Genomic DNA, 27,001 nt, shown 5'->3' with positions numbered 1-27,001 from the left:
GTACTTATAAAAGCTGTCAATAAAAAGTTAAAAAATCTGGGCATGGTGGTGCAGGCCTTTAATCCCAGCACTCGGGAGGCACAGGTAGGAGAATCACCATGAGTTTGAGGCCACCCTGAGACTGCATAGTGAATTCCAGGTCAGCCTGGGCTAGAGCGAGACCCTACCTCGAAAAACAAAAACAAAAACAAAACAAAACTACAAGTTCCAAGCTGGGTGTGGTGGTGCATGCCTTTAATCTTAGCACTCGGGAGGCAGAGGTAGGAGGATTGCTGTGAGTTAGAGGCCAGTGTGAGTTCCAGGTCAGCCTGGGCTAGAGCAAGACCTTACCTCAAAAAGAAAAAAAAAAAGAAAGAAAGAAAGAAAGAAAGAAAGAAAGAAAGAAAGAAAGGAAGGAAGGAAGGAAGGAAGGAAGGAAGGAAGGAAGGAAGGAAGAAAGGAAGAAAGAAAAGTCACAATGGTGAGATGCATGGCAGTGGGCCTTACACTGTCACAGAGTCTGCAGATGGGCACAGCCTCAGTGGGGCCGCTTGCAATTACAATAACTTTAAGATACATATGCTAGGGCTAAGGATATAGCTCAGTTGGAATGCTGACCAAGCATGCACAAAGCCCTGGGTTTAATCCTTAGCACCACATAAATTGGTTGGTAAACATAGCACTTAGCATTCAAGAGGTAGAGACAGTAGGATAAGAATTCAAGATCATCTTCAGCTACATGTTGAGCTCAAGGGATATATGAGACCGTCTTTTTTTTTTTTTTTTTTTTGAGGCAATCCCAACAGACCCTTTTTGTATGCAAGTGAGTGAGAAAGAGAGAAAGAGAGAGAGAGTTGGTGTGCCAAGGCCTCCACCCATTATAATTGAACTCCAGGTGCATGTGCCACCTTGTGCACATGTACGACCTTGCATGCTTGTGTCACCTTATGCATCTGACTTATGTGGGACCTGGAGAGTTGACCATGGGTCCTTAGGCTTTGCAGGCAAGCACCTTAACTGCTAAGCCATCTCTCCAGCTCAGTCTTAGAAAAAAACCACATTCACCTTTTGTTAGCAGTAACTCTTTGGCTAGGAAATGGTTCCCACCTGTAAACAAAGACAGACGTGTAATTTGGGACAGTTACTCACCTCCTTGTATTTGTATGAGAAGGTTGTTGTGGGGATTAAATGATTTAACACATAGAAAGGCTTTTGACAGGGTCTGGCATGGCCTGAGACTTTAGTAAATTCTGGATATTATTACTACTGTATTCTTTGGCATCAAAACATTGGAAATGATCTAAATGCCCAAAGAATAGAAACTTAATATTTAAAAAAGACAAGTTTTAACCACGTGGTAAAGGTGGCAGAGTGTAAAAGCCAAAGGAATGGGAAGAGTTCTTGGCAAAACTGTCTTCCAGACACAAAGTACCTGTGGCATTCATGACACTCACAATGGCTGACACTATCTACACAAGACCTACATAATAGGAATGGGAAAAAAATGGTGACTTCAAAATAGAAGAAGGACTAGTTGGAAAGAAGAAAGGATTCAATGGAGGTGAGATAGAGGAGTGGAGAAAGGGAGGGTAATGGGAGGAGAATGTGATTGTGGCATATTGTCTATATGAATGGAAGTTGACACTAAAAATTATTTTTTAAAAAAGGTTTAAAATAAGCATGATGGCAAACATCTGTAATCCCAGTGAAGGAGACTGAGGAGAGAGCTAGCTTTTGTTTAGACAGCTGTAATTAGGGAAAGGAGCACAAAGAGGGAGCCAGAAGATGCCACTCTGCCTTGACAGGAATGTGTCTGACCCATTTCATCCACAATGGCTGCACTGCCCCTGCTGCTTCCAGGTAGCACACTACCTAGGTGGGCTAACCTTTGGGTATCTGGATGGCCCAGTGGTCTAAGGCACCAGATAGAAGCTCTGATCTTGTGGGTCAGCCCCTTGAATCCACATACCAATCAGGTCTTCTTACATATCTGAGTCTGGAAAAAGAATCCTTTTAAAAAGGGGCTAAAGAGATGACTTAGTGGTTAAGGCAGTTGCCTGAAAAGCCAAAGGACCCAGGTTCAATTCCCCAGGACTCATGTAAAACAGATGCACAAAGTGGCACAAGCATCTGGAGTTCATTTGCAGCAGCTAGAAGCCCTGGCACTCACTCAGTCTCTCTCTCTCTCATAATGATGATAATTTTTAAAAACAGAATCATTTATAATTGGCTGTGAAGGATTGTCCCTGCTAAGCTCTGTCCTCTCTCTGCCCTGTGATCTCATCTGTCTGGACATGTAAGTCCACCTTTCTTCATCTCAACTCTGTGAAGCGCAGAGACGGCTTCCCCTCAGCCTGGGCACTTCCCTGTTTTGTCCTTCGCCTGTGTCATGCTTTGAGGTAACTTTGATTACGTGTATGGTTACCTTTGATCTCTGAGTCTACCACCCGTGTACTTCCTCCAAACTCTGGTCCTTCTACATGTGTGATTTCTCTGAACTCAGGGTAACCACGGATGTAACCCTCTTTACTATTCATTTCTCTTCTGAATTTCCCAGTCTCTGCTTTGGTAGTTTCCATGTGCTATCCTTATGTAAATCATGACCACTCAATTTCTTAGCTTTTTCCATGTGTGGAGGCTCAGGGCAGATGCTGCACCTCCCGCACACGGGCACGTTTCTTCCAGAGCTCTCCTCGAGCTTCTCGATCCTGTCTGCCATGTGCTTGTGAGTCTGCTCCTACATCAGCTTTCCTCAAATGACGCTTACAACTTACGCTTTCTTCCTATGTAAACTCAATAATCCTTAATTTATACTTCGTGAGTCCTTTTTTAAATTAATTTTTGTTAGAATAGGATAAAGACCCAAAATTGGGGTTCACAAGTCTAGAAGATCCCTCCAGAACCCCCAAATCCTGCATCATTGGCACTTAGGTAGTGGAGCCAGGAAGACTGAAAGGGTTCAAAGTCAGGCTTAGTTAGTTACATAAGTTTGAGACTAGGCTAGGCTATATGAGATTCAAAAATACATACAAGGGCTGGAGAGATGGCTTAGCGGTTAAGGTGTTTGCCTGCAAAGCTTAAGGACCCAGGTTCAATTCCCCAGTACCCACGTAAAGCCAGATGCACAAAGTGGTACATGTGTCTGGAGTTCATTTGCAGTGGCTGGAGGTCCTGGGGCACCCATTCTTTCCCTCTCTCTTTCAAATTTAGTATACACACACACACACACACACACACACACACACACACGGGGCTGGAGAAATGGATTAGTGGTTAAGGCACTTGCCTGCAATGCCTAGGAACCCAGGTTCAATTCTCCAGTACCCACATAAGCCAGATGCATGGTGATGCATGTGTCTGGAGTTCATTTGCAGTGGCTAGGGGCCCTGGCACACCCATTCTCTCTTCCTCTATCTGCCCCTCTCTCTTTCTCAAATAAATAAATAAAAATAAAATATTTAAAAAGAAGACAAAAATAATAAAACCAACAGTGCTCATGGCAGCTATCATTTCTGTGGGAGCTGCTTATGTACACATGCTCCAGAGAGACAAGATCTCTAGAAGAAGTCACAGAAGTTAGACTACTGATGCTTCCAGGGATAGGGAGGCAGGGCCTAGGGACCAGTGTCTGACCTTTTATACCTTCCATATTTATCGTCCTTAAGTGTGTATACCTTATTCAATTCAAAACAACTAAGTTCCATTTCTGAGTACAGATGCAAAAACTCCACAAAAACCTGAATATCAGGACTCAAATAGATATTCCTATGGCAATTATGTGTGTAGCAGCATTCTTCACAGTAGTTGAAAGATGGAAACATATAAGAGGAGGAAAAGATCATGACATCAAAAGTAAAAGAGAGACTGGTTGAGATGGGGAGGGGGTTTGATGGAGAGTGGAGTTTCAAAGGGGTAAGTGGGGGGAGGGAGGGTATCACCATGGGGTATTTTTTATAATCGTGGAAGTTGTAAATAAAAAAAGTTTTAAAAAAAAGGATGGAAAAACCCAAACATTCATGATCAGATGAATGGACAAACAAATCTCTCTCTCTGGAATGACACTGTAGCTAGGTGTGGTAATGGACACCTGTATTCCCAGTACTCAGGAGACAGAGCAAGGAGGAGCTCAAGTTCAAGAACAGCCTTGACTGCACAGTTCAGTGTTGCTGGGGCAGAAGTGAAGGTGCAGATGGCCATTTTCCCTTTCTTGCCAGAGCTCTCCTGTCTACAGTAAGGAAAAGGCTACAACCAGAAGGAGGGCTGCACACCCAGCTGGTATCCTACCATACCAGAAGTGAGCACTTTAATGGCCTGCTAGGCTTCAAACCAGGCTGAATACATTCTGCATGTGTGTGCACACGTGTGTGTGTGTGTGTGGTTTTTCAAGGTAGGGTCTTCCTGTAGCTCAGGCTGACCTGGAATTTACTATATAGTCTCAGGCTGGCCTCGAACTCACAGCGATCCTCCTATCTCTGCTTCCTAAGGCATGTGCCACCACACTCAGCTTGAATCCATTCTTGCATAAAGAAAAAGTCTTATAAGACCCCTGTCTTCTACATTATATAAAATCATCCAAATTGGGTACCTTTGAGGTATCAAATTAGCAGAAACAGAACCATAGAAAGGGAAGATCTCAAGTAGCTCAAGAAACAGATCTCTACATATTAAGACTAAGTAAAGGATATTTGAGACCAATTGGTTCTGGCTTGGAAAAAAGTTCGCCATGAAGGACACACTCTATCCTTCATTGAGACATTGTTTTCATTATAGTGCTTCCTTGTTATACAGGAACACCATCGCTATGCTATGCTATGCTATGCTTTCTTTCTTTCAACTAAATTCTTTATTCTCTTCATATTATATTTGTGTTAGCATTTTCAAAAGTTAGCAGAGCTTTCATAAAATATGGTTGGTGGCAGAGATAGAGAACAGAAGGCCACAAGAAATCAGACCCAGAAAGGTGACTTACCCTACACAGCTATGCTGACAATCATATTTTGGGGACACTGAAAAATCCTTGGCCCAATGTAAAGTCCAAGCTGCAGTTTATAGTAAAAATGATTACCACAGCATCCCATGCAAAGGAAAATACACGTTTGACCAGCTAAGAATATGCTGAATATTAAAAGTAATCCATATCCTACAGTTCTTTGGAAATAAAACAAAACAAAACACCAGTAAGTTTTCCTAGAGACTTCACTAAAAGTCATTACAAATATCTTAAAACAGCTTCAAAAACTGGCAACTTGGGTGTTTGTGGTAGCAGTTTGGGCTACACAGTGAGACTCGGCCTCGAATTATATTCTTTGAGTCTATATATGTATATATTGGTGTGTGTGTAATATGTGTGGTATGCTATGTGTGGTGAATGAACGTGCAGAGGCACAGCCCTTGTGTGTGCTGTGGAGGCCAGAGGAGAACTTTGGGTGTCATTCTGTAGTGCTCATCCATGACTTTTGTTTTTGCTTTTGTTTTTTGAGATAGGATCTCACTCTAGCCCAGGCTGGCCTGGAATTCACTATGTAGTTTTAGGGTGGCCTTGAACTCATGGAGATCCTCCTACCTCTTCCCCACAAGTGCAGGGTTAAAGGCATGTGCCACCATGCCCGGCTTCATCCATGACTTTCTTGAGACGGGGTCTCTCTCTCAACCTGAAGATACGGTTTTTGGTCAGTGAGCTCAGTTTCCACCCCACTGCAGATTAGGGTTACAGTTGGGCATGGCCCTGTTCATCTTATGTGGGTTCTAGGGAGATGAATTCAAGTTGACCTAGCCCCTCCTAGATCCTCATGCACAGGTGGATGCACTCTTAACCACAGAGCCATCTATCTTCTCAGCCATGATTTCTATTTTCTTAAGAAAAAGATTTTCCTTTGTACTACATAGGGAATTTGATATTCAAAAAGAGTATTTAAAAACACTATCTATCATAAGTAATTTTTAACTGAGATTTAAGTTTTAATATCAAGTAAAATTTCTTTGCATCTTAAGAAACGTTAACCACAAACTTATAATTGCCTTGCAAGTTACATTACTAATATTTTTGCCTATATTAAAAAATTTCTAATACTCTTCCTTCAATATCAAAGCTCAGATACTTGGACCATAGTACACAGATTAAGTAAGTTAGAGAGCTATCTGTCACCTACAAAGTTATACAAGAGATTCCAGTTCAAGTTGACAGAACATAAACTAGATTTAAAGTGCTGTATTAAAGGGAAAATATACGCTTTACTGGGACAGTTACAATAAATATTTTATCTAGAAGACATGACATTCATAAGAATAAAAAAATTTAGGACTACCATTCTACTAGTGTTCAATTTTGCTTTTTTATTCTAAGAATATTGTCTTTTCCAGAGAATGGCAGCTAGCTAATCCAACTTAACTCATGTGTCCACACTTGACCAGAGGCCTCACTCATGTTAAGTTTGAACATTTTTCCAGTTCTACTTGTAAGTCATCTCATTTATCTTAGTGCCTAAGAATTGCATAGGCTTGTTTTAAACTTTTCTTCTTTTTTTTTTTTTTTTTGTGTGTGTGTGTGTTTGGTTTATCGAGATAGGGTATCACTCCAGGCCCAGAACGACCTAGAACTTACTCTGTAGCTCTAGGCTGGCCTCAGATTCATGCTATCCTACCACCTCAACCTCCCAAGTGCTGGGATTAAGGCATGTGCCATCATGCCTGGCTTATTTTAAACATTTTAAATACCTGAAATAAATTACAGAACTTCTTAAGAGTAGAAGTATTCTCGTTAATTATCAAAACAGTGTGGTCAGGTGAAAAGCAAAATTAATAATACAAATACAATCCACAATAAGAAATATAATTTTTCTCAATAAAGAGTCCAGACATTCTGTAGAGATGTATCATTTCCAAGTCCCAATGTACCAATTTTGTTTTCTACTATGTGCCTTTAAGCTACCTTACTCCAAAACAGAAGAACATTTGCAGAATATAATACTGAGTAACAATACTGAAGTTGATTGTAACAGGCTATTCAACTCTGTATTTTAAATGGTTGCATCTTAATTATTTATACAGATTATCAGTCCAAGAACATAAACATAGAGAATAACATCTGGAAATTTATCCTATCCAATGATCAGAGATAAACAGGTTAGCCATTCTTCCCATTGTTTCTGCAGGCAGGTGCTTGTTCATATTGAAATCTGATAGAAATTCAAGAGTCACTTATCTAAGCTACTGCGTGCAGAGGACGCTGAAGGCCATCACTACTCAGCACACTGCGACATAAAGACTCTTTTGTTCAGCAATTCTGTCACACTTCCAAAACATCCCCAACAATCCAGTTTTATTTCTGTCCAGGATGCTGGGTGCCAAGAGTCAGACATATAAGCACATGTACATATAAGCTGCAAGATGACTGTCAACAGCCTGAAAACTGAAAAATGGCAGACAGCTGGGCGTGGTGGTGCACGCCTTTAATCCCAGCACTCGGGAGGCAGAGGTAGGAAAATCACCCTGGGTTGGAGGCCACTCTGAGACTACATAGTGAATTTCAGGCCAGCCTAGGCTACAGTGAGACCCTACCTCAAAGAGAGAGAGAGAGAGAGAGAGAGAGAGAGAGAGAGAGAGAGAGAGAGAGAGAATGGCACACATAGGGAGGCCGTTGGGGCCCCAGCCACATCACCCTTCCCGGCCGGGGGCAGAAGCTGCGCTGTGATCCTCCCACCTCTGCCTCCAAGTGCTGGAATTCAAGGAGTGCGCCACCACACCTGGCTCTAGTCTATTCTTCATTGCCTTTCTGTGAAGACAAACTTGACTGTAGGAAGGGTGGACGCTCATTCAGTGAAGTTAGCAGCCACTAAATGCTCAAGCTAGGGAAGGGTTCCTTTCTTAGACTGCACCACCTGCAAAAACCAGGGGTGGCAGTAGAAGCTAGCTGATGGTCTTCAGGGTACTGGCAGGAACATATATACTTGCTAATGAGCTCACGGCTAAATTTCACATCCCGGGAAGTCTGCATGTAGAAAGGATGAGACACTTTCTGAGACAGAGGCACAGAGCCAAGGCCATTGAGTTTCTAAGTCAGAATTTCTTTTTTTTTTTTTTTTTTCTTTTCTTTCCTTTCTTTTTTTCCTGAGGTAGAGTTTTGCTCTAGCCCAGGCTGACCTGGAATTCCCTATGTAGTCTCAGGGTGGCCTTGAACTCACAACAATTCTCCTACTGCTGCTTCCCAAGTGCTGGGATTAAAGGTGTGCACCACCATGCCCAGCTTTTCTTTTCTTTTTTTTTTTTCCGAGGTAGGGTCTCACTCTGGTCCAGGCTGACCTGGAATTAACTCTGTCATCTCAGGGTGGCCTTGAACTCATGGCAATCCTCCTTCCTACCTCTGCCTCCCGAGTGCTGGGATTAAAGGCGTGTGCCACCACGCCCGACAAGCTTTTTTTTTGGTTTTTCGAGGTAGGGTCTCACTCTGGTCCAGACTGACCTGGAATTCACTATGGAGTCTCAGGGTGGCCTTGAACTCATGGCGATCCTCCTACCTCTGCCTCCCGAGTGCTGGGATTAAAGGCGTGCACCACCATGCCCGGCAAGCTTTTCTTTTTTTAATATTTCATTTTTATTTATTCATGAGACAGAGAGAGAGAGTATATAGGTACACTAGGGCCTCCAGCCACTGCAAACAAACTCCAGAAGCATGTGCCACCCGTGTGCATCTGGTTTACAATTGGTACTGGAGAATTGAACGTAAGTCCTTAGGCTTTGCTGGCAAGCATCTTAACCACTAAGCCATCTCTAAGTCAGAATTTCAACAAATGCAGGGTGGCTTTTTAAAAGCCAAGTCATTTCTAGAAGTGCTGATGTAAAAAAACTAATTGCCTGTTCTAGGGAGGAAGCTGTGCTCCGGCTCCCTGACCCCACAGTCATTGCTTTCAATTCATTCCCTGAAAACCCCAAGAAGAGGATATTAGAAAATGGGATGATTTCCTTGCACCAGAAAACTTAATTGAAGTGAGGATTTTTGTACAAATCTCATCTTTTCTGTACCCTTACTTGACTTTGGAAAGATGCTGAAATGGAATAATTGTGAAGTAGGCACTGTGACTTCGTGGCTTAAGAGCATGGGGAAATATAGAACTGAATGCTGGGTTCAGCCCCTTGCTATAAAGCCTGACCTTACACAGATGAATATGCACATACTGGCTTCTCACTTCAAAGGAGAGAAAACCAGAGAGGGGACAGGGGACAGCAAAATGGCAGGAACGCATGTGATAGGACAGTTTTACCATTCTGACATTCTCCTTAACTATGTTGGAATGGCCATAGATTCACTTAAACTGTCAGACTGCCCACAGTTTTGCAGCAAGCAAGAAAATCTCACCTGACCTTCAAGCTCTGGCATTTACATGCCATACTTTGCTTTTGCTCACAGCTCCGAGCCAGAACCTGCGGTGCAGCTGTAATTCCATATGTCTAAATCCCCTCTACTCACCTCTGGTGCAGCGACCTGTGGCTCCTAAGCCCTTGAGTTCACTCCCTTTAGGTTGGATCTTGCCGAGGAGCCCACCTGCCTCCTCTCGTTTTTTGCCTCTACTGTTAACACAGCCCCTCCTCAATTGCCTCATCAACCAACTATTTTTGAACCAAAAAAATCTTTGTCTATTCATAGCTAGAGTAACATTTTTCTTATGTTTTTGCATCTGCTATCTGGGTCTTTACCAGTCCTCACTGGCATATCTAATCAGTGTGCCCAGGGACAGTTATTACAGTTTGCTTAGCTTGTCCAACGGCAGTGGAACATGGAGAATCAGTGCCTTTAAGATACAAAACCCTCAGAAATCACACTTTTTGCCTCTTTGCTCCATGGATCTGAGGTTAAGGAGAACACCCCATTCCCCACTGCCAACTCAGCTCAGCACACCCAAATGTCCACTCTTCAGAGAAGGATATGTCAGGAAACTTGAAGAATCTAGGGATGTGATTTAGAGGAGAACAGCCTAAATGGATGAAATCCCAGCTTTGATCCCCAACATGCCAACTCCTGCCTGAAAAACTGTGTATTTTATGATTTTTTTTTTAGGTTTTATACCAAGAGTTGGGGCCTTTTAAACTTAATTCCTTTTTTGTAAGAAAGACAGAATGGAGAAATAAGTATATAATAAATATTGAGGGAAGTGAGAAAAAGGGAAGAGGGAAAGAGAAAAAAGTTTGAGGGAAGGAGCATGCCAGAAAGTCATGGCCTCTCTAGGCCTGACTTTGGACTTGGACCTTTTGGGACCTCTGCCAACAGTCCTACAAAGACAGCATTCTTATCCCTAACCTTTCAGATATGGAAACTGAGGCTCTTGTAGAATAGTATTTAGCCACGAACTCAAAAATGGAGGAAAAGCAGAAGTTGGAAGCCCCATTAAAAGCTGAACTCTGGCCAGGCATGGTGGCCCACACCTTTAATCCCAGCAATTGGGAGGCTGAGGTAGGAGGATTTCTGAGAGCTGGAGGCCACCCTGAGATTACATAGTAAACTCCAAGTCAACCTGGGCTGGAGGAAGACTCTACCTCTAAAAGAGGGGAGGGTTGCTGGAGAGATGGCTTAGCAGTTAAGGCATTTGCCTGCAAAGCCTAAGGAACTAGGTTCGATTCCCCAGTACCTGTGTAAGTCAGATGCCCAAGGTGACACATGCTTTTGGAGTTCTTTTGCAATGGCTAGAGGCCCTGGCATGCCCATTCTCTCTGTCTCTCATAAATAAATAAAATATATATGTATATGTACATACATTTTTTAAAATTTTGTTTTGTTGTTTCGAGGTAGGGTCTCACTCTAGCCCTTTCTGACCTGGAATTCACTGTGCAGTCTCAGGGTGGCCTCAAACTCATGAATCCTCCTACCTCTGCCTCCTGAGTGCTGGGATTAAAGGCGTGCGCCACCACACCAGCTTAAATATATATATATATTTAAAAGCTGAACTCTGGGGCTGGAGGGATGGCTTAGCAGTTAAGGCATTTGCATCAAAGCCAAAGGACCCAGGTTCGATTCCTCAGGACCCACATTAGCCAGATGCACAAGGGGGCGCGCGTGTATGGAGTTAGTTTGCAGTGGCTGGAGGCCCAAGCATGCCCATTCCCACTCTCTCTCTGTCAAATAAATAAATAAAACATATTGTTTAAAAAAAAGCTGAACTCTGGGTATAGGCTGTAGCTCAGTTGTAGAACTTTCCCCCAGGTGCGTGCACACACCCACAACCCCCCCCACCACACACACACACACACTGAGCTCTGTCCCTCTCTATCCACAGCCAGTGGCCAGGGTATCATCAGCCTCCACACTCAAGGTTTTCCTTCTTCAGATAGTAAATTTATCTTCTGGGTTAAAGTCTTCACTTTATTCCTAGATGGTATGGTAGGGCTTTTTTTCCTCAATGGAAAGGCCACACCCCTGGACCTGGGACCCACATCCAGGTGGAAGAATGCAGTTTGAAGGCCATGGCTGAGCCCACTAAATGTCCTAGTTCCTCTTAATAGCTCATAGAATCAGAGATGGAAAGCCAGAGGTTTGGGGAGATGGCTCAGTCGGTAAAGTGCTTACTTACATTGCAACCATGAGGACCTGAGTTTGATCCCCAGAACCCATGCAATATGCTGACCCGATAGTATGTCCTGACAATCCCAGTGCAGGGTAGACAGGCAGAAATGGGTAGATCCCTGGGGCTCACTGGCCAGCCAGTCAGTCTAGCCTAATTGGCAAGCTCCAGTTCAATGAGAAAGTCTGTTTCCTATGTACAGTGTACTTGAGGATGACATCTGAAGCTGTTCTCTGGCCTCCACATGCATGTACACACACATGCACCCCTCCACACACACATGAGCATGTGCACACAGATATGTGCACATGCATTTTTTAAAAAGATGGTGACAGGGCTGGAGAGATGGCTTAGTGGTTAAGCACTTGCCTGTGAAGCCTAAGGACCCCGGTTCGAGGCTCGATTCCCCAGGACCCACATTAGCCAGATGCAGAAGGTGGCACACACGTCTGGAGTTCATTTGCAGTGGCTGGAAGCCCTGGTGCACCCATTCTCTCACCCTCCCTCTCTCTCTCTGCCTCTTTCTCTCTCTGTCTGTCACTCTCAAATAAATAAATAAAAATAAACAAATTTTTTTTTAAAAAGATGGTGATAATATATAATGAGTTTGAGACTTTCATGGCTTAAGCACTGAAGGTATGTGACCCAGGAAGCCCATAATCCTAGACCCGTTGAAGTAGCCACAGCCAGAAGCAGACCACCAGAGGAAGCCTGTAATCCATGGAGGGCTGTGAAAGTCTGCAAGTGAGTCCAAAGTCTAAAGAAAGTGGACTAGGACTAGATGAAAAGAGCACATGGTATGTCACCACTAAGCTTAAAATGAAGCCCTCTGCATTCTGCCCATTCGGGTTTTATTTAAAGCATGTGTACACTTACATCAGATATCTTCATATTTTTGTTCTCATTTTCTTTTCCATGGCAGATGGGATTTAAGGATGAGCTGCTGAGTTGTAAGAGGTTGGGATGAGAGGTTTCCTTCCAGAATGCAGAAAAGGAGCAGGTCTGCAGGCTAAGGACCCTTCCTGATGAAGGAAATGGGGAGGAACCTGCTCCGGAGGCATTGCATTTTCTTCCTCATGACCAGTGTTTGCTGGGAGTTGTCTGGAACAATGCCAGTCTCCCCTGCCCAACCCTAATGTCGTGTTAGCTAATAACCAAAGCATATTCTGGATTTGCTTTTGAAAGTCTTTCTGCCTCACTATATACTAGATCGGCCACTTGACTTTTGCCTGAGCCAAGGAAAAGGCAGGTGGAGGGTGGGGAACGCAGCAAGAAGCGCCCACAGTACCAACTTACCAGCTGTCACTCTGCCCTGCTACCTAAGGCTCTGTGGCCTCTGGGCCTTCAGCCCTGCACTCTACCCACTTCTCAGTGACTCCCTCTTTTCTTTCAAGAGGCAGGTTTCTCAATGAATGTGATGAGAGCGTGAATCTACTAGTAGACCCAATCCACATTTATTAGCAAGGGGCTCTGGGAAATAAAATATTGAGCTTCCTAATTTCTCCAACTAGAAGGGTAAAAAGTTAAGAGAAGCCCGTGTAGTGGCCATGTTTTTCATCTCAGCACTTGGGGGGGGGGGGGAGGTAAGAGAATTGCAGTGAGTTTGAGGCCAGTCTGAGACGACAAAGTGAATACCAGACCGGTCTGGGCTAGAGTGACGCTACCTCAAATACCTCTTCCCCAAAAAATGTTAAGAGAGACTGGGTATGGTGGCACCTGCCTTTAGTCCCAGCACTTGGGCCAGCACACAGAGGCCAACCTGGGACTACTGAGTGAGTTCCAGGTCAGCCTGAGATAGAGTGAGACCCTGCCTTAAAAAGACCCCCACAAAAATAGTTAAGTGAGCCAGTCTAATAACACAGGGTTTCTCCTACCAAATCACCAAAGTTCTGTTTGGCTTTCTAGTTGGCTGTTGGGTTTATCCCCAAGGAGATTGTGAAAGATATTTCTGGTCTTAACTGGGCCTGGGTCATTTAGCCATGCTTGGCTGTCAGTTCTGTGGAAGCACTTAGAGAAATCCAACATGGAGCCCATGACTGAAATGAGGACACAAGACTTTTCTGCAGAAATGAGAAAAATTTAGTCTACTGTAAACCTTTCCCCGTTTTCTAGCACTGCTTTGGCCTATTTTTTCCCATGATCTTTCTTTTTCTTTGTTTATTTATTTTTTGTTTTTTTTGAGGCAAGGTCTTGCTGTAGTCCAGGCTGAGCTGAAATTCACTATGTAGTCCCAAGCTGGCCTCAAAATCATAGCAATCCTCCTACCTCTGCCTTCTAAGTGCTAGGATTAAAGGTGTGTGCCACCATAGCCAGCCATTTCTTTCCTTTATTATTTTTTGTTTATTTTTGAGATGGTTTCTCTTAGTGTTTTAATTTTCTACAATGAAATCATAAGTCCCTCCTTGTATCTGAGTATTCCAAAGATGCTCATATGAATAGAAAAATCTGACAGTTGTTGAGGGGAAAAAAGGGGGGTCAAAGCATGAAAATACAAAATAGCTGAATCTGTCCAATCTTGAATTTATCTGTTCAAGTTATAAGAGTATTATTTTTGCAAAGAAATTAAGAATTTCCTTCAGAGAAGAAAACTTTTGTGTGGGCTAGAGAGATGGCTTAGCAGTTGAGGCACTTGTCTGTGAAGCCTAAGAACTCCTGTTTGACTCTCCAGGTCCCACATAAGCCAGACATAGTGATTCAAGCATACAATGTCACACATGGACACAGAGGGCGTCAGCACCCATTGACTCTCTTTCTCTCAAATAAAAAGTAAATTTTTATGAAGAAAAGTGCATTTCTTTGCTCAATGAACACAAAGGTGGAAAATTCATGTGATTCTATCAATTACTAGTAAAAAATAATATTGGATTATCACTTATTTACTCTGCAAATTTAAGTCCCATCATCAGCTAGACCATGGGTGCACGGTTGGAAGTAGACTCCAGCAAGAACAGCATGTACATAGTCTTGCACTCCAAAAATCTTACAAACATTATAAATTAAAATCATGATGGACACAAATAAGAAACAAAATATAACTGTCTGATAATATTCATGTTCATCAGAAATCAAAAATGCGACTTGAAAATTGCATTGTTTTCTACCATCTAACTCAAAACAATGGAGACTTTTAAACAATAATACATAGAATTGATAAAGTTGAAAAGAGGCTCTATTATCAATTACTGGTTAGAAAATCTTTCTGAAATGGCATCTGAAAACACGTATTTAAAAGAATTTGGGGTTGGGGAGATGGCTCAGTGGCTAAAAGTTACAAACTTCCCAAGCCTGCCTGACTGGGTTTGATTCCCCAGTACCCATGTAAAGGCAGATGTACAAAGTGGGTTCCATTCTCTAGTACCCATATAAGGCCAGAGGCAGAAAGTGGCTCAAGCATCTGGTGTTCCTTTGCAGCAGCAAGGAACCATGGCATGCCCACCCTCACTCTCTGACTTCCTGCTTCAGCCTCCCCAGTGCTGGGATCACAGGTGTGCACCACAACACTCAACTAGATAAGAGTTCTTTATCAGAAGACCCCTTGAGAGGGGGGTACAGTTAGGGTAACTGGACCTCTGGAAGTAAGAAAAAGACAGGAAACATTGCACTTGCTAGAAATAAAAAATGATCTGACTTCTTGTCTCTTGCCTAGTTCTCTAGACCAGTTTTTTCTACAAACAACTGGGACCCGTCCTGGGAGGGAGGTCTTTCATAGGATTTAAACATTGTGGTTGATCAAGTTCAGCCCCTGGAACTTGGTGTCAGGGCTACCCTTTTCCTGAAACAGCCCCTAGCTCTAACCAACCGGCTATCCCTCTGGTTCACCTGAGCCAGAGGACAGCCTACCACTACCTTTGCAAGAAATGGGCAGGCTCTCTGACCACTTGGGAACTTCCAGCTGTGGGTGAGTTTTTCCCTCAGCTGGGTCTGGTTGAGCCCTTACTCTTCACATGATTCGTCCCCCCCCCCACACACACACACAAGTCCCCATATGGCAGGAGCTCCTTGAACTTTCTTCTCTCTTTCCTTTCCACAGTTTTTTCAGGCCCTCCATGTAGGATCTACAGCCACATGGGTGCCTTTTCTTGGCTCTGTACTTCCCTCAATAAATATAATCATTTAATAATTATCCTTCTCAGGCTTTTTAATTCAATTCTTTGATTAAAATTAGAAACGAACATAGGGTTTGGGGTTCGAGGACTTTCCTGGACCCTTAACATCCTGTTACACCTTGGTATCTATGAGAGACTGGCTCCAATTGCTCCTCTCACAATCCATCTATATACTTTAAGTCACCTCTATATTACTTACATCTAGTGCAATGTAAGTGTTACATAAATAATTGTTATATGGTACTTGGGAAATAATGACTTGGAAAAGAGTTGGTATATGTTCAATACCGATTATTTTTTCTAAATATTTCCTGAGGTGGTAGTCTTGTAAATATATATATATATATATAAATTATTTGTTTGAGGTAGGGCCTCACTCAAGTTCAGGCTGACCTGGAATTCACTATGTAGTCTCAGGGTGGCCTCAAACTCATGGTGATCCTCCTACCTCTGCCTTCCAAGTACTGGGATTAAAGGTGTGTGCCACCACACCCGGTGTATTATTTAACTTCTTTTCTTTTCTTTTTTTTTTTTCTTTTTTTTTATTTTTCGAGGTAGGGTCTCACTCTAGCCCAGGCTGACCTGGACTTCACTATGGAGTCTCAGGGTGGCCTCGAACTCACAGCGATCCTCCTACCTCTGCCTCCCAAGTGCTGGGATTAAAGGCGTGCGCCATCACGCCCGGCCTAACTTCTTTTCTTTATAGAAGGTGTGTGTGTGAGCGCGCACATGCATGTGTGTGATGTTATGTTGTTTGAGATGGGGTCTCACTATGTTGCCCAGACTGGTCTTAAACTCCTAGCTCAAATGATCAACTTCAGCTGCCCAAGAGCTGGATTACAGACATGTGATGCTATACCCAGCTATGATGAATTTTAATGAAGTGAATTTTATCCATGTTTTCTTTTATGGTTTTTAGTTTTGCTGTCAGTTTAAAAAAAAAAACAAACTTTAGGCATCCTCAAGTTTATATACATCTGTTTTCTTTCTTTATTGAGTTGTTTAATAGTGAAAGATTTAATCCATCTGGACTGCAGTTTGGTGGATGGTGTTGGATAATGATTTAACAGTATTGTTTTCCCCATGTGTTATATGGCCACACTTCAAATACGCACCCTGAATGCACTCATGTGAAATGCTACCTTGATAACATAGTTGATGTTCTTGGGTGCTTGAGTCTGTTCTCAGCCCGTCAACTTGATGGTAGACCTGGCACTCCCACCCTCCGTATCAGATGAACAGCATATGATCAGACTCCAGACTGCCTAAGTCAATCTTTGCTTGACAGACAGACTCTATTATGTCTGACATTGTGGACATTTTGCCCTCTTTTGTTTTATTCTCATTTATTTTCCTTAGTATATTTTGGGGTTTCTGGGCCACTGAGCATATGCATCTTCATCTTTGCTAACTAAGGCCATGATGTTTTGCCAGGACATTGTAGCACTTTAGACCTGGCCATCAGCGTGTGAGCCTAACTGGATTATGTGTGGACAGAGGCAGGAGCTCTGGGATGTTCTATTCTGTGTTCCAAGGCACTGGTTTACTTTCCCTTTGTGTCTTCTCTCCACAAAACTCCTCCTCTATTCTGTGAACTTGAATCTTGCTGTTGGCCTAAGCCAATCCCACCACTATCGCCACCCTGCTCCAACGCAAATCGAGAGAAAGTTTCAAAGACTCACTGTCCTTAGACCAGTTTTTGTATTTTGTTCCCTGTCCCCAAGTCACCAGTGGCTTCCCAGTGTGCAGCCAAAGTTGGGACTCCTTAGATTGGCACAGAAGGCTTTCTTCTGACTGATTTCCTCATTCCTCAGTCTCCTCTCCCCACCACCTCTCCCCTGAGAAGCAGATTCATAGGCAGCTATGGGGGCCCATCCTGTTGGAGAGGGTGTGACCAGTATAGCCACTCTGAAAGGCAATGTGGCAATATTTAATATTGTCAAATATTACCAAATGACCAACTAGTTCTGCTCCTCAGAAAAACCTCTTATATGTGTACCTGGGCACATGAACAAGGAAGCATGCTATACATAATAGGTTTAGTAGGAACATTAAAAAAAAAAACCACAAATGTCTATCAACAGTAGAATGGGGGCTGGAAAGATGGCTCAGTGGTTAAAGGTGCTTTCTTACAATGTTTGATGTCCTGAGTTTGATTCCCTAGTACCCCCATAAAGCCACATATGCACAAGGTGATGTGTGCTTTTAGAGTTTGTTTGCAGTGGCTAATTCTTTCTAAATATCTGCCTCTTTGTCTCTTAAATAAACAAATAAGTAAATAAATATTTTTAAAAAAGGTAACACTCTGGGCTGGAGGATGGTTTAGTGGTTAAGGTGTTTGCCTGCAAAGCTAAAGGACCTCAGTTCAGTTCTTCAGGACCCATGTAAGACAGATGCACAAGGTGGTGCACACATCTGGAGTTTGTTTGCAGCTGCTAGAGACCCTGGTATGCCCATTCTCTCTCTCTCTCTCTCTCTCTGTGTGTGTGTGTGTGTGTGTGTGTGTGTGTGCGCACGTGTCTGTCTGTCTGCCTGCCTGCCTGCCTCCCTTTCTCTTTTTCTCAAATAAAAAATACACACACACAAATTAAAAAATTAAACATGTTGGGCTGGAGAGATGGCTTAGTGGTTATGGTGCTTGCCTGCCAAGCCTAAAGACTCAGGTTTGATTCCCCAGTACCCATGTAGGCCAGACACAGAAGGTGATGCAAGCACAAGGTCACACATGCATACAAGATGGCGCATCGTTTGGAGTTCAGTTGTGGTGGCTGGAAGGCCTTGGTGTGCCAATTCTCTCTCATACTCTCATAAAAAAAATAATACAAATGAAATAAAATATAAAGGTTCAGTAGCCTAAGCATTAAGGAAAAATGAACACTTGCCCCCTCACTTTGTGCTTTGTGAAGGGCACAGAACAATGGGCCCTGAGTAACAGTATGGCTCTCACTTGTGCTCATGGGGTGGATCCATCTGCATACATACAATAAATAGGCAAATAAATAACATTTCCAGGTGTATTAAGTCAAGTGTTTGACCACAAGCTCGCCACAGCATTTTTTAAAAAAGTTATTTTAGAGAGAGAAAACTGTCACACCAGTGCCTCAAACACTGCAATCAAACACCAGAAACTTGCACCACCTAGGGCACAGGTACGACCTTGCGCTTACCTCACCTTTGTACATCTGGTTAATGTCTGGAGAATAGAACATGGGTCCTTAGGTTTTGCAGGCAAGGGCTTTAACCACTAAGCAATTTCTCCAGCCCTCTTTCTTTTTCAAAACAAAACATTTTTTATTTATTTATGAGAGAGAGAGAAGGAGGGGGAGAGAGAAGGGGCTGGAGACTCTAACATGCCCATTCTTTCTCTCCTCTCTCTAACAAATAAATAAAACAAGAATGGCTGGAGAGATTTCTCAAGGGTTAAGGTGCTTGCCTGTGAAACCTAAGGACCCAGGTTTAATTCACCAGTATCCACATAAACCAGATGCACAGGGTGGCACATTCATCTGGAGTTCATTTGCAATGGATGGAGTCCCTGCTGTGCCCAATCTCTCTCTATCAACCTCTCTTTCTCTCAAATAAACAAATAAAATATTTTTAAAAAGAAAAGAAGCTAGTAATCCCAACTCTTGGGAAGCTCTTGAGGATTGCTGTGAGTTCAAGGCCATCCTGAGACCACATAGTGAATTCCAGGTCAGCCTGGACTAGAGCGAGACCCTACTTTGACGTGTGTGGGGGGAGAGGCCTAGCATGGTCTCACAAGCCTATATCTCAGCGCTGCAAGACTCTCATAATTGGAGAAAAAGATGATGACATCAAATTTAAAGAGAGACTAATGGAGAGAAGGAGGGCATATGATAGCCATGAGTTCAAGGCCAGCCTGGGCTACAAAATGAATTCTAGGTCAACCTGGGCTACAGTGAGACCCTCAAAAAAAAAAGGCTCTAGGGCCGGGGAAATGGCTCAGTGTATAAAGGGTTTATCGTGTAGCTCAGAGTGCCTAAGTTCAAATCCCCAGACCCGACATAAAAGCTGGATACTGTGGTGGGCTGTATTCCCAGTGTACGTATGGAAATGAGGTGGAAGGTGCGGACTGATCTGAAAGTTGTCCTCTGACCTCTAAAAAAGTGCCACATGCACACACATGCACAAGAACTAAATAAAATTAAAAGCTCTATTAGTTATTTATTTACATGTGTGTATGTATGGGGTTGGGTGCCCCAGAGACTCTTGTTAGTGCAAATGAAGGCCAGAAACTTGGCCCACTTTTTTTGCATCTGGCTTACATGGGTGGCTTGGGAATTGAACCTGGGCTGACAGGCTTTGTAAGCAAGCACCTGTAACTGTTAAGCCATCTCTCCAGCCCCCTCTCTTGGATTCAGTAAGCCTGAATTTCTTGTTAGATGTTTGTCCCAGCAACGAAAAGGTAACTGCAGTAATAAAAATACTTCAGGATGAAATAATTAGACATCAACAAGTCTGGCATTTCCTTTCAAACATTCTGTAAGAATATGGGCTACAGATAAAATAATATCAGCCATGAAATAATAAATGTGGCACATGGAACTATATTACACTCTCACTTTTACACTCAAAATATCTGTAATAAAAATCAAGCCACAGAGTGAGCGCTATATTTAGCCTGGCAGCAGTTATTTGATCAAGAAGAGTGCAATTCTCACACCCAAGATCCCCAGCCTCCTGGATAGGAATAAAGCCATAGGGCCCGGCAGCTGCCCTAAGAGCCTCAGTAGCAGGGGAGCCATCCCTAGGGGCAGCAGATGGAGGGTGGCAAGGAAAACAGATAGCTTCTTAGTATGCTCAGGGGAGCCAACTACATGGAATAAAACACTCACCCTCAGACTCTATTCTCTGGGTGCCTTGGGCCCATCTGCCAGGAGTCCAGGTCATCAGTGCTGTGATGTGTTCTCATTTGGTGTGCAGGCCGTGACACACACGTCTGTTGCTTATTCACATTCAGCCCGAAGGCTGGGCAGGGACCTTAGCTTGGGGACCTTGCACATTTTCCAGATTTAGCCAGCAGCAGATCTGGGTCTTTATGCTATCCCCATCCTGTGGGCAACACAAATATGTGAGCCCAGCAGATAAAAGTGAGGTGGTGGAGTCTTCAAGTTAACTTTCTCTCTCAGCTTTGGCCTGCTAAGAGTAGGAGGAAACAGTGTTTGCCACTGTAGAAAATAAGATAGTAATCAAGAAAGCTAAGCAGCAAGTACCTGTCCTTCGGGGCACAAAAATAAACGGTTCATTTCAGAACTAGATAGTAAGACCCTATTACTGAGGATACCACCTGATGCAGTCACAGGACACTGAGAAGCCAAGCTGGGACTGAGCTGGAAGCCACCTCCCTGCAGCTTGCTACCACAGAGTGGGCAAACATCACCAGGAGTCTAAACCAGCAGGGATCCTGTGAGCCGCACAATCAACAGCCAGGCGAGAGGTGCCCGCAGGTGCGAGAGTGGCACACAAGTTATAAGGGTAACTAATTGCTCTCTTATTGGATTTGAGGCCCAATCAGTGAGAAGGAATCAATGCCTGGTACTGAAAACCCAGTCAAAAGTCTGGGGCTGAGAGTTGGGGAGATTGTTCGGTGTTTTAGGCCCTTGCCTGGGTTTGATTCCCTAGTATCCACATAAAGCCTGACATACAAAGTGGTGCATGTATCTGGATTCCTTGTCCTCTCAAATTTTTAAAAGATTTTATTATGTATTTATTTATTAGACACACACACACACAGAAAGGGTGGGGGGAGAGAAAAAGTGTGTGTGAGAATGAGTATGCCAGGGCCTCTAGCCACTGCAAACAAACTCCATATGCATGTGCCACCATGTGCATCTGCCTTACGTGGAACCTGGAGTATAAAAACTGAGTCCTTAGGCTTCATAGGCATGTGTCTTAACCACTAAGCCATCTCTCCAGCCCCTCAAATATTTTTGGGGGGGGTGGTTTTCAAGGTAGGGTCTCTCTCTAAAATAGGCTGAGCTGGAATAACTTTCAAACTAGCCTCAAACTCAGTGATCCTCTGACCTCAGCCTCCCAAATGCTGGAAATAAAGGCGTGCACTACCACACCCGGCTCCCTCTCAAATATTTTAAAAAATATAAATAAAAGCCTATGGCTTGGAAGGACATAGGCCTTAAGGAAAGCTACCACTATTCTTTGGCTAAATGGATATGTCAATCCCACCAAATTGCCTTCTAAATGGATATGTTTATGCCCATTAATTAATGCTGCTTTTCAGTTTTGGTTAGAGAGGCTCCTTTTTTTGTAAAAGGTAGTGATGGTAGTGAAGACTGGTGGATCCATGACACATCAAGGTGATGAGAATAAGAGAAGCCCAGTGATTGGCAGTGGAAAAGTCACCTCCATAACACTCACAATGGCCTAGAGAACATTGCAGAGGAAGTAGCAGGAAGTGTGCCACTCTCACCGCTAGACAGACGGCGGTAGATGCTGAGGATACTCAGAACTCAACAAAGTGGAAAGAGGCTGATGGTAGATCTACACTTTGGGATACTGTCCTCTAGAATGAACCTCACGGTCATTGTTGTTAACCCCACAACATTTGCACAGTTCTACGACCATCACTTTTTTGACATGGAGGATGGAGTAGAATAAAAGGAATGAGATATCCAAACAGAGGAAGAGGTACTTGGAGAGAGGAAAGGGCCACAAAGGTAATGGGACTGGAAGACAATCAAATTACAGTATGTTCATGTACTGAAGTTCTCAATACAAATGTTTTAAAAAGCATTTTAGGACCAGGTGTGGTTACACATGAATCCCAGCATTTGGGAATCCAAGGTAGAGGGATCATTGTGAGTTCAAGGCCAGCCTGAGACTACATAGTGAATTCCAGATCAGCTTGGGCTAGAGTAAGACTCTATGTCAAAAACAAAACAAAAAAAGCATTTTAACTAGAAAACAAAAGGTTTCCTCGATCTACATGGCTTGAAATAATATTTCTCCTCAGATATGTTTAACATGAACTATGAAGAATGAGTATAAAACCAAAAGGGAAATGAACCTATCAAATTTAATATTTGTTACCTGCTAGAATAGTGCATCTTACACAATGCTGAGCTTTGGTGGTGTAGTGTCTACAGTAAAGGCACATATGAACTGGGTATGAAGGGCCAGAATTGGAGCAAAGGTGCTAAATACAGACTACTTTGAGGTTTAAGTGGAAATGACTTTGCATGTCTTTGAAACAATGACTGAAACTGATTTTATGACTAGGCAAAATTATACCAGACTAAATAGTTTTCTGATACCTGTTCTTGTCAGCGATCTTCACAGTATGCCTGAATTGATGAATATCTTCTAGATGGCCGTTCTAGGCTCTACAAATGAGGAATCATGGAGGCAATCAATGGACTATGTCTAGTGCACAGGATTCTGTGTCATGCACAGCATGACAGTGTTTGAGACATTTAAGTATGTCATTGAAATCAACATGTAGTAATTCTATCTGTTGGCTACTATTACTGTCACACAAATGCCTAAACTGACAAGCTACAAGTAGATTTGGTCACACAGATCTGACATCCTCTTTGAGAAACACATGTTAACAGGAAAAGTTTTAAGTTAATAAGTAAAAATATAGGATGTTACTAGGAAAAATAATAGCTTCTATGTCAAGTGTATATCTTAGGAATATGGCTATTCATCCTTTTCACTTGTTAATCTCTCCCAGATGTTCTTTTATTTTTTTTTTTGAGTACCTGTGTCAAATACATTATTTTATTTTTAAAAATTACCTAAGTAACAGCAGCCAAGGATAGTGCCACTGATCTCCTATTACAGATAAACAGGCTGAGTGATCAAGCAGCTCCCATAAGTGGTGAGCTGGGATAGTAGCCTTGTTCTTATTTCATGAAGCTGCCTCCAGGTTGGGGCAGGAGATGTTGGTCCTGGGAATCTGCTCAAGAAATGAAGGAAGGAAGGAAGGAAGGAAGGAAGGAAGGAAGGAAGGAAGGAAGGAAGGAAGGAAGGAAGGGAGGAAGGAAAGAGAGGGAGGGAGGGAGGGAGGGAGGGAGGGAGGGAGGGAGGGAGGAAGGAAGGAAGGAAGGAAGGAAGGAAGGAAGGAAGGAAGGAAGGAAAGAAGGCAGGCAGGCAGGAAGGAAGGAAGGAAGGAAGGCAGGCAGGAAGGAAGGAAGGCAGGAAGGAAGGAAGGCAGGAAGGAAGGAAGGAAGGGCGAATGGATGGAAGGAAGGAAGAAGGCTCCAAGGGCAGAGCTGAGAATGTTCATACCCCGCCCCTGCCAACGGCTAGCCAGTCTGCTTAGTTCCGTCACCCTGGCACATCTGGGTTTGGATAGATCAGAAGTAGCTGATACAAAGAGTTCGTTGTCAGGCTTCTCCACCATTGCATCTCAATTTCTAGAAAGCACCATTATCTGCCTGGCCACCTCCTGGGCGCTCACAATCCACAATTCCCATGACACTCTACAGTGACCTGACACCCTGGGATTCAGCAGTGTAGGTGAGCACCTCACATCCATTTCATGCCACCACAGCCTGCCTGTCAGTGCACCAGTTATCTTCAAATTACGAGGCCACTTTCCAGAACCACTTGCTCTCTGAGCTCCAGGCTTTCTCCTCCCTTGTCTCTGGGCTTTTCCTGGTGTCCTAGCTTGTAGTGTTCATCCATGGGCTGCTGGGGCCCTTTAACTCTCAAGGCTGCCCAGGTCCCCATTCTCCCCATCTCTGTGCACGCTCTCTCCTTGGGTGACTTGCTGCTTCAGTTGTTCACACCCTCACCTGTCCCATAGGTCCCAGCAGTTTGCTCTGCCATGATCAACTCCTGCAGGCCAGCACCCACTTCTATTCCCCTTGGCACTTTGGGATCTGGGTGGCATGCCATGCTACATACAACCCCAACAAGTGGGACAGAGGAAACATCCTCCAAGAAGATCATGTGAACTTCATCTCTGTCCCTCCTCCAACCCTACGGAGAGCTGGGGGTGGTGGTGGGGGAGGGGTGGCCAGCTAACTCATTGCCTTCACTCTTGCTCTGCAGGAAGAATGGCTTCTTCCTACAGAGCACTGGCTTTGACTTCAGCTTGGTTTTATTTTCCTTTTATTTATTTTTGAGGTAGGGCCTCGCTCTAGCCCACACTGACAAGGAACTCACTATCTAGTCTCGGGCTAGCCTCAAACTCACAGTGATCCTCCTACCTTGGCCTCCCAAGTGCTGGAATTAAAGGTGTATGCTACCACACCCAGCCAGCTTGGTATTCTAAGTAACCAAAATCAAGACACTGAACTCATCCAGACCATTCCTTCAGCCACCACTATATGTTAGCAACTCATTCCTCAAACATGATCCTTAATTTGGACCTTGCTGAGCTCCAGACCCAGTGAATCCAACTGCTGGATGGACATTAGCCTGAACATTCTCATAAGCACCTCAAACTCATTCCAGAATAAATTCACATCCTCTTCCTCAAATATAGACCCTTCTCCTGGGTTTGGGGGGTGCAGAGATGTAAGATACTCTCAGTCTGTCTGAAAGGAGGGAGGGAACAAAAGAGTTAACCAACAATTACATTGGAAATGGCATAAAGCAAAGTATGTGCTGACTGAAAAGAAGCAAGCCTATTACGTGCCAGGCACCACACTGGTTGCTTGCACACTTTAGTTCATTTAGCCTTTACCACCCTTTAGGGTATCATTACTCTCATTCTGCAAATGAGAAAACAGACCACAGATTAGAAATCTTACCAAGGCTATCAACCAGTGAAACCCAAACACACTTAGAATAAAGGGCTACACTGTTCAGTGCCTTCCTAAGAGAAATGCCTAACAACTTCAGGAGTGTTTCCTGAAGTGGTAACACTAGAGTGGCTCAAAAGGGAGAGGCTGGGGAGGGGCTCACTCAGTGGGAAAGTGCTTGTTGCACAGGTGTGATCCGCAGCACCCACAGAAGAGCTGCATGTGATGTGGAGGCAGAAACAGGACCTCTTGGGCTCATTGGCAAATGTCTAGCTGAGTAGGTGAGTTCTAGGTTTAGTGAGGAAGACTCTGTCTCAAAAAACAAGTTGGAAAACACCCTCTGGCCCTCACATGCACATGTACAAACATGCACACATACACACACCACACAACAAATCAATCCAAAAACCCAAATGAACAGGACTTCAACTGAAGACAGGTAAGGAGGTAGAAGATGGAGAAGGGATACCAATGACTTCCCACATTTCATGGGAAGAGGCTTGAGAACACAGGGGAGTATGGGGAATCCAGGGGTTCATTAAAGCAGGACCACCAAATTCATGTGATAAAGCAGGCCCATTAGCTGGAAAGGTGGCAGGACCCGAATCAAGGATGGCCTTGTGTGCCATTCTAGTGAATTTGCCTTTTTAATTCTAGACACTTGGATCATTTCAGGATTTAATTTGAGCTGGATTTCAAGCTCAATCAGATTGCATTTTAGAAAGGTTCCCCTGGCATTGGCATGGAGAACTGGCTGAGAGGAGAGTATGGAGGCCAGGTAACAGTTTAAATACTGCTTACATTCTCAAGAAAGAAGTTGCATACAAATTTAGGAGCAGGCAAGTGGTCCAGGGCTGGAGAAATGGCCTTTGCATCTGCTGGCAAAGCTTGATGGCCTGGGTTTGATTCCCCAGTACCTAAGTAAAGCCAGACGCACAAAGTGGCACATGCATCTGGAGTTCATTTGCAGTGGTTAGAGGCTCTGGTGCACATGTACGCTTTCTCTCTGCTTGCAAATAAATGCAAAAAATATTTAAACAAAAGTGGTCAATTTCAGGTACAGTCATTAAGGAAAACTGAATAGAGCTAGAGTCAACACCATCTAGATTTGTAGTTTGTTGCACTCGACACACAAGAGGTGCTTTCAAGTTCAGATATGCTGACTTTGAAGTCCACAAGGTCGTCAGCAAGTCAGTGAATGGAAACGTCTGGAATTCAAGAGAGTAGTAGCTCAAGTGTGATAACTGTCACCAAGGGGAACAGATGAGGCAAAAAAAAGTCCTGATCACTAGTTGTCCAGTCTTGGCTCTTGGAGTACGAGCCACCCATAAAAAAGCAGCTCAGAGCCGGGCGTGGTGGCACACATCTTTAATCCCAGCACTTGGGAGGCAGAGGTAGGAGGATCGCCGTGAGTTCGAGGCCACCCTGAGACTCCATAGTGAATTCCAGGTCAGCCTGGGCTAGATTGAAACCTTACCTCGGAAAAAAAAAAAAAAAAAAAAGAAAAGAAAAAAAAAAGCAGCTTAGTCAGTCATTTGGGAAGAAAGGACAGGAACCCAATACAATGCCAAGGAAAGGGCAATGTGGCCTACAATTTCCTTAGCATCAGAATCGAACCGGAAGAGGTAGAGAG

At 43.6% G+C, this 27,001-nt stretch overlaps 1 protein-coding gene across 1 annotated transcript in view; it reads right to left on the bottom strand.

Annotated features, from left to right (window-relative positions):
- The window catches only part of Slc4a5 (solute carrier family 4 member 5), a 179,857-nt gene extending 167,368 nt beyond the window's left edge, over nt 1–12,489 (bottom strand). The window contains exon 1 of the mRNA XM_045151539.1: nt 12,405–12,489. The gene's annotated coding sequence lies outside the window, so the exon portion shown is untranslated. The remainder of the gene's footprint in view (nt 1–12,404) is intronic.
- Between the last annotated feature and the right edge of the window lie 14,512 nt (nt 12,490–27,001).

The sequence above is a fragment of the Jaculus jaculus genome, chromosome 6, assembly GCF_020740685.1.
Source record: "Jaculus jaculus isolate mJacJac1 chromosome 6, mJacJac1.mat.Y.cur, whole genome shotgun sequence".
Taxonomy (NCBI): Eukaryota; Metazoa; Chordata; class Mammalia; order Rodentia; family Dipodidae; genus Jaculus; species Jaculus jaculus.
The sequence above is the reverse complement of the archived record's forward strand: the minus strand, read 5'-3'. Positions and strand labels throughout refer to the sequence as shown.